Raw genomic sequence first — 7407 nt, forward strand, 5'->3', positions numbered from 1 at the left:
ACACAGGCCAATGATCAACGAAGTAACAAAAGACCTGAACAACACCATAAAACAACTAAACTGAACAGATATATACAACATGTTACCTAACAGAAGAAGCACACACTTTTCCTCAAAATCATGTAAAACAGTCTTCAAAACAGATTACATGCTAGTCCATAACACGAGCCTCAATATATTGAAATAATACAGTGTGTTCACTGACCTAAATCAATTAAATTAGAAATCAACAACGTAAGGTTTTGGGAAAATTCACAGTTTTGAAAATCAAAAACACACTATTAAATAACCAGTAGGTCAAAGAAGAAATCACAAGAGAAATTAGAAAATATTCTGAAGTAAATGAAAATGAAACACAAAATACCAAAACTTTTGAGATGCAGCATCAGCTATTGAAGGTAAATATATAGATGCTCATGCCAATATCAAAAAGAAAGAAAGATCTTAAATCAGTAATCTCACTTTCCACATTATAAAACTAAAAAAGAAAAGCAAATAAATTCAAAGCAAGCAGAAAGAAGACAAAACTTAGAGCTGAAATAAATGCCATAGAGCAAAGATGAAAAATCAAGAAAATCAATGAAGCCAAAAGCTGGTTCATTGACAAGAGCAGCAAAATTGACAAATCTTTAGCTTAGGCTGACCAAGAAAAAGAGAGAAGATTCCAATTTCAAAAACCAGGAATGAAAGAAGGAATATATCTACCCCATTAAAGAATATAAAGGATTATAAGGGAATCCTAGAAATAAATGTTTTTCAAAAAATTAATTAGATAACAGACAAAATGGACCATATCCTGGAGAGACACAAAATACAGGAACAGACACAAGAAGAAATATGTAATTAGAGTAGATTTATGACAAGTAAAGAGATTGTGTTAATAATCTTGAAGCTTTCTATAAAGAAATGCCCACCTCCAGATTAATTACCCAGAACATTTAAAGAATTAATACTAAGTAACTATCTTCAATCTGGTGAAAAAAAATCTACCAAAAACCCCACAGCTAACATCATACTTAACAATAGAGGATTGAATGCCTTCCTCCAAAAATAAGAAAGAAGCAAGGGTGTCCACTTTTGCCACTTTCATTCAACATTGTATTTGAGATTCTAGCCAGGAAATTTAGGCAAGAAAAAGAAAAGTGGGATCGGTGGCTCATGCCTGTAATCCCAGAAGTTTGGGAGGCCGAGGCGGGTGGATCACCTGAGGTCAGGAGTTCAAGACCAGCCTGGCCTACATGGTGAACCCCTGTCTCTACTAAAAAGAAAAAAGAAAAAAAATAGAAAATAGTAAAACTATCTCCATTTGCAAGTGATATGACCTTTCATACAGAACATCCTAAGGAATCCATAGAAAAAAATTGTTATAACTTATAAATGAGGGTAATAATGTAGCAAAATATAAGATAAATATACAATAATAAATTGTATTTCTATATATTAGCAATGGACAATCTGAAAATTAAATTAAAAATATAATTTATAGTGGCATCAAAAAGAATAAAATACTTTGGAATAAATTTAACAAAAACAGTACAAGACTTATACACTGAAAATACAAAACATTGGTGAAAGAAATAAAAGAATATCTAAATAAATGGAAAAACATCACATATCCATAGAATAATATTGATATGACAATATTCCTTGTTATGAGTTGAATTGTGTCTTCTCAAAAGCCATGTTAAAGTCCTAAACACTGGCCCCTGTGAATATGACCTAGTACAGTTGTCAAATTCATATACAGATTCAAAGCAATTGCTATCAAAATTCCAGTTGCCTTTTCTTTGCAGACATAGACATGCTAATCCCAAAATTCACATGAAATTAAATGGGAATCAGAAAAGCCAAAGAAGAACGATGTTGGAGGATTCGTACTTCCTGAGTTCAAACTTTACTATAAAAATACAGTAATCAGAACAGGGTGGTGATGACATAAGAATGTACATATAAAACAATGGATAAAATTAAGAGCAAGAAATAAGTTTTTCCATTTACGGGCAATTGATTCTCAACAGAGTTGCCTGGACAATTCACTGAAGAAAGAACAGTCTTTCCAACAAGTGATACTTGGACAAATCTACATAAATAATGAATTTGGATCTCTATCTCACACTACATCACAAAATCAACAAAAAGTAAATCACACCCAAGCATATGAAATACATCTACCAGAAGAAAAAATTGGAGTAAACCATCATGAAGATGGGGTGGGAAATGGCTTCTGAGATAAGACATCAAAATAAAAAGAAGTAAAAGGAAAAAAAAAGATAAATTGGACATTATAAAAATTGAAAACTTTTGTGCTCCGAAGGACACCATCAAGAAAGTAAAAAGACAAAGTACAGAATGGGGGAAAATATTTGCAAAGCATATATCTGATAAGGTATATGTAGCCAGAATATACAAAGAACCTTTACAATTCAGTAATAAAAACATCTATAACCCAATATTAAAATAAACAAAATATTTGAATAGACATTTTTCCAAAGAAGATAAACAAATGGCCAGTAAAGACACTAAAAGATGCTGAACATCATTAAATATTAAAGAAATGCACATCAATACTACAATAAGATACCATTTTATACCCAGTATGATGGCTACAATCAGGAATACAATAATAAGTGTTAGCAAATATGTGGAGAAAATGAAACCCTCATACAATACTGGTGGGATTGCAAAATGGTTCATGCATTTTAGAAAATAATTTCACAATTCCTCAAAATGTTAAGCAAAGAGCAAATTCCTGGCTTAATCATTTCAGTGCTGATCAATGATAAAAATATAACCACAATAGTAGTAGCACACACAAGCTTTATTTAGGTGGTGTTTTTGACAGGTTTGCATGTGAGGGAAGCCCTGCATGGTATGAAGCTTTTCAAAAGCAAAGGCCTGCGGGCTATCACCCAGAAGAGAAGGGTGAGGGAAGCTCTCTAGGGAAGAAGGAGATGAAGAAGATTTGGGTCTAACTAATGTCACTGCACAGGACTGCAGGGAACTGCTGGATCAGAGAACTCTGCAGGGCAGCAAAAACTTGGAGTCCTTTATAGCCACAGGGTTTATCTCACCTATAGCTAACAGATATTAGGTACAGTTTTACAAAGCATGCAAAGCAGGCAGTCTCTAAATGGCTAAGTCTGCTGACACGGGTTATATTTAAAACAATTGGATGTATAAAAATTTTACTTTGGCACTAAAGGGCTTTTGACCTAATGGGTGCCTGTTAAGAAGATTTAAACCATCTAAGTTGTGATATGATTTGGCTCCGTATCCCCACCCAAATCTCATCTTGAATTACAATCCCCACATGTCAAGGGAGGGACCCGGTGGGAGGTGAATGGATCATGGAGGTGGTTTTCCCCCATGCTGTTCTTGTGATACTGAGGGAGTTCCCACTCACAAGATCTGATGGTTTTAAAAGTGGCAGTTTCCCTGCACTCACTCTCTTTTCTGCCACCATGTAAGATGTGCCTTGTTCCCGTTCACCTTCTGCCATGACTGTAAGTCTCTGGAGGCCTCCCCAGTCATGCAAAACTGTAAGTCAATTTAACCTCTTTTGTTTATAAAGTACCCAGTCTCAGCGAGGTCTCTATAGCAGTGTGAAAATGGACTAACACAGAAATTGGTACCAGGAGTGGGGCACTGCTACAAAGATAACCTAAAAAAGGGAAAGTGTCTTTGGAACTGAGTAATGGGCAGAGGCTGGAACAGTTTGGAGGGATCAGAAGAAGACAGGAAGGTGTGGGAAAGTTTGGAACTTCCTAGAGACTTGTTGAATGGCTTTGACCAAAATGCTGATAGTGATACGGACAATGAAGTCCAGGCTGAGGGTCTCAGATGAAGATGAGGAACTTGTTGGAAACTGGAGTAAAGGTGACTCTTGTTATGCTTTAGCAAAGAGATTGGTAGCATTTTGCCCATGCCCTAGAGATCTATGGAATTTTGAAATTGAGAGCGATGATTGAGGGTATCTGGCAGAAGAAATTTCTAAGCAGCAGAGCACTCAAGGTGTGACATGATTTTTCCTGAAAGTGTACAGTTATATGTGCTCATGAAAAGATAGTTTGAAATCGGAATATATGTTTAAAAGAGAAGGAGAGTGTAAATGGAAAATTTGCAAACTGACCACGGGATAGAAAAGAAAAACCAATTTTCTGGGGAGGAATTCAAGCAGGCTACAGAAACTTGTGTAAGTGTCTCCAGCTCATGTAAGACACCTTTGCAGCAGCCCCTCCCATCACAGGCCCAGAGGCCTAGGAGGGAAAAATGGTTTCCTGGACTGGGCCCAGGGACCCACTGCTCTGTGAAGCCCTGGGACATGGTACCCAGCATCCCACCTGCTGCAGCTGTGGCTAAAAGGGGCCAAGGTACAACTTGGGAATTCCTTTAGAGGGTGTAAACCCCAAGCCTTGGTGGCTTCTATGTGGTATTGGGTCTGCACATGTGTAGAAGACCAGAGTTGAGGTTTGGGAACCTCCACCTAGATTTCAGAGGATGTATGGAAATGCCTGGATGTTCAGGCAAAAGTCTGCTGCAGAAGTAGTGTCCTCATGCAGAACCTCTGCTAGGACAGTGTGAAAGGGAAATGTGGGGTTGGAGCTCCCACATGGAGTCCCCAATGGGGCACTGCACAGCAGAACTGTGAGAAGAGGGCCACTGTCCTCCAGAACCCAGAAAGGTAGATCCACTGACAGCTTGCACTGTGTGCCTGGAAAAGCTGCCAACACTCAATGCCACCCCATGAAAACAGCCAGGAGTGGGGCAGTACTCGGCAAAGCCACAGGGGTAGAGCTTCCCAAAGCTGTGGGAACCCACCTCTTACATCGGTGTGCCCTGTATGTGAGACATGGAGTCAAAGGAAATTTAATGACTGCCCAGCCAGGTTTCAGAATTGCATGGGGCCTGTGGCCCCTTTGTTTTGACCAATTTCTCCCATTTCAAATGGAAACATTTATGCAATGCCTGTACCCCCACTGTATCTTGGAAGTAAGTAACTTGCTTTTGATTTTACAGGCTCATAGGCATAAGGGACTGCCTTGTCTCAGATGAGACTTTGGACTTGGACTTTTGAGTTAATGCTAGAAGGAATTAAGACTTTGGGGGACTTTTGGGAAGGCATGATTGGTTTTGAAATGTAAAAAGGACATGAGATTTGGGAGGCGGGAGGAGCAGATGATATGGTTTGGTTCTGTGTCCCCATCCAAATCTCATCTTTAATTTTAATCCCACCTGTCGGGGAGGGCCTGGAAGGGAGGTGATTGGATAGTAAAGACAGTTTCCCCCATAATGTTCTTGCAATAATGTGAAAATTCTCAAGAGATCTGATTATTTTAAAAGTGGCAGTTTCCCCTGCACTCACTCTCTTTCCTGCCACCATGTAAGGCGTGCCTTGCTTCCCATTTGCCTCCTGCCACGATTGTAAGTTTCCTGAGGCCTTCTCAGCTATGCAGAAGTGTGAGTCAATTAAACTTCTTTTGTTCATAAATTACCCAGTCTCAGGGAGTTCTTTACAGCAGTGTGAAAATGGACTGATACAGGGTCAATATACCCAGTCTATATTTTGCATATTTATATAACATTTACCACACGGTCAAATCAATTCCACCACTAGGCATGTACCCAAGAGAAATGAAAACAGATGTCCTCATTAAAATGTATACATAAATGTTCATTGCAGCATTATTCATAATAGCCAAAAAGTGAAAACCATCTGAATGCCCATGAGTTTATGAATGGATGAACAAAATGTGGTATATCCATATTACAAAATATTATTCAGCAATCACAAATAGCAATAACAAAACCCAACATATGCTACAACATAGAGGAGCCTTGAAAACATGCCAAGCAATAGAAGCCAGTCACAAAAAAACACATATTTTATTATTCCATTTATATATTTTCCAAAATAAGCAAATCTACAGAGATAGAAAGTAGCTTAGTGCTTGCCTGAGGCTAGAAGGTAGCAGGATATGGAATGACAACTAATGGGTACCGGGTTTCTTTTTGGAGCAATGAAAACATTTTAAAATAAGATTATGTTAGAGATTACACAACTCTGTGAATATGCTATATTACAAACCATTGAACTATATATTTTAATAAATGTTGTATGTAAATTATATCTCAATAAAGCTATTAAAATTGCCATAGAAAGCCCAGCACTCCAAATTAATCATTCATTTCTTACATTTAACTCACCTTTTGACTTCATAGATGCCCTATTTTACCCCATATCCTATGTCCTTTCCTCACCTGAAACTCCTTCATTGTGCCCTCTGGAATACAAGGTCAGTCATCCACAAAATCTTTATCCACATCCTTTTCTCTCAACATTCTCTTCAAGTTCTTGCTCTAATTAAAACTTGCTCTAGATGAGGCACTACTTGCCCTCCAACTTTTTCAAATGATTTCTATTTGGTCTTACACATTTCATACTTCAGGACTTGGAGATGTCCCTATATTATCAATTTTTCTCAGATATGTGAACAAAGAATTCTTTTTAAGCATGCACTTTTAAAAGATTACTTCAATATATACGACTGCCACTAACATTTACAAGTCCTGGGAATGGATACAAGTCTGAGAGCCCAGCTCACAGGCACCTTCCATCCTCTTCCCAATCCAGGCTCCACCCCACATAACAAAGGGGCTTTATATGTACTTGGGTGCACACTGTAGCCAATCTAAGCTCACTCCACCCCATTCCCTTCAAACAGCCATTCTTTTGCTACCCATGGGGCCTATCATCATCTACCTTGGAGGGGATGGATTCAAGAAACAGGCTCACCCAGGCACTGGAAGCCAACTCAGGACCATCTGGGCAGAGAATTGCAAGGCCTCACATACCAGGTGTGAGTCTAGAAGGGTTTACCAGTTCTGAGTGACTTCTCTTCTTGGCCCATGGAATCCTTACTCTACAGAGAGGGACATGGCAGGACGAGGGCCACCTCTGAGCCTTGTAAAATGTGAAACCCCAAACAGGAACTTCACTTATCTGACTGAGGATGATACAATCATTATATCACCGTATGTATACAATTACTTACAATCTAAAAATTTAATGTGGACTTACCCTATATGTTGACTTGTTTTGAGAGTGAAATGTCCTTCATCTTTGAACTGGTCAATGTTAAACGTATTCAAAACAATTCTTCTTGAGTTTCATCTGCTTTCCTTGCTGGTCTGTTCTGTTGAAAATAATATTTTTGGAAAAATACATGAATAAACGATTTTCCAAGCAAAGATATAAAACTAGTCCTCAAATAGACAAACACATTTTCAAAGTCACTTATTATTAGAGACATGCACATCAGGGCAACACTGAGATACCAGTTCTCATCTATCAGATTGGTATAAATTTTAAAACGTGACAGCACACTCTTGTTGGAGAGCCTGCAAGGA

The 7407-nt window shown here is 38.2% G+C and overlaps 1 long non-coding RNA gene across 1 annotated transcript in view; it reads right to left on the bottom strand.

The window, feature by feature from the left end:
• LOC135968483 (uncharacterized) overlaps nucleotides 1–7407 on the bottom strand; it is a 169763-nt gene that overhangs the window by 19545 nt on the left and 142811 nt on the right. The window contains exon 2 of the long non-coding RNA XR_010583338.2: nucleotides 7079–7193. This is a non-coding gene — a long non-coding RNA (uncharacterized lncRNA). The remainder of the gene's footprint in view (nucleotides 1–7078; nucleotides 7194–7407) is intronic.

The sequence above is a fragment of the Macaca fascicularis genome, chromosome 1, assembly GCF_037993035.2.
Source record: "Macaca fascicularis isolate 582-1 chromosome 1, T2T-MFA8v1.1".
NCBI classification, from domain to species: Eukaryota; Metazoa; Chordata; class Mammalia; order Primates; family Cercopithecidae; genus Macaca; species Macaca fascicularis.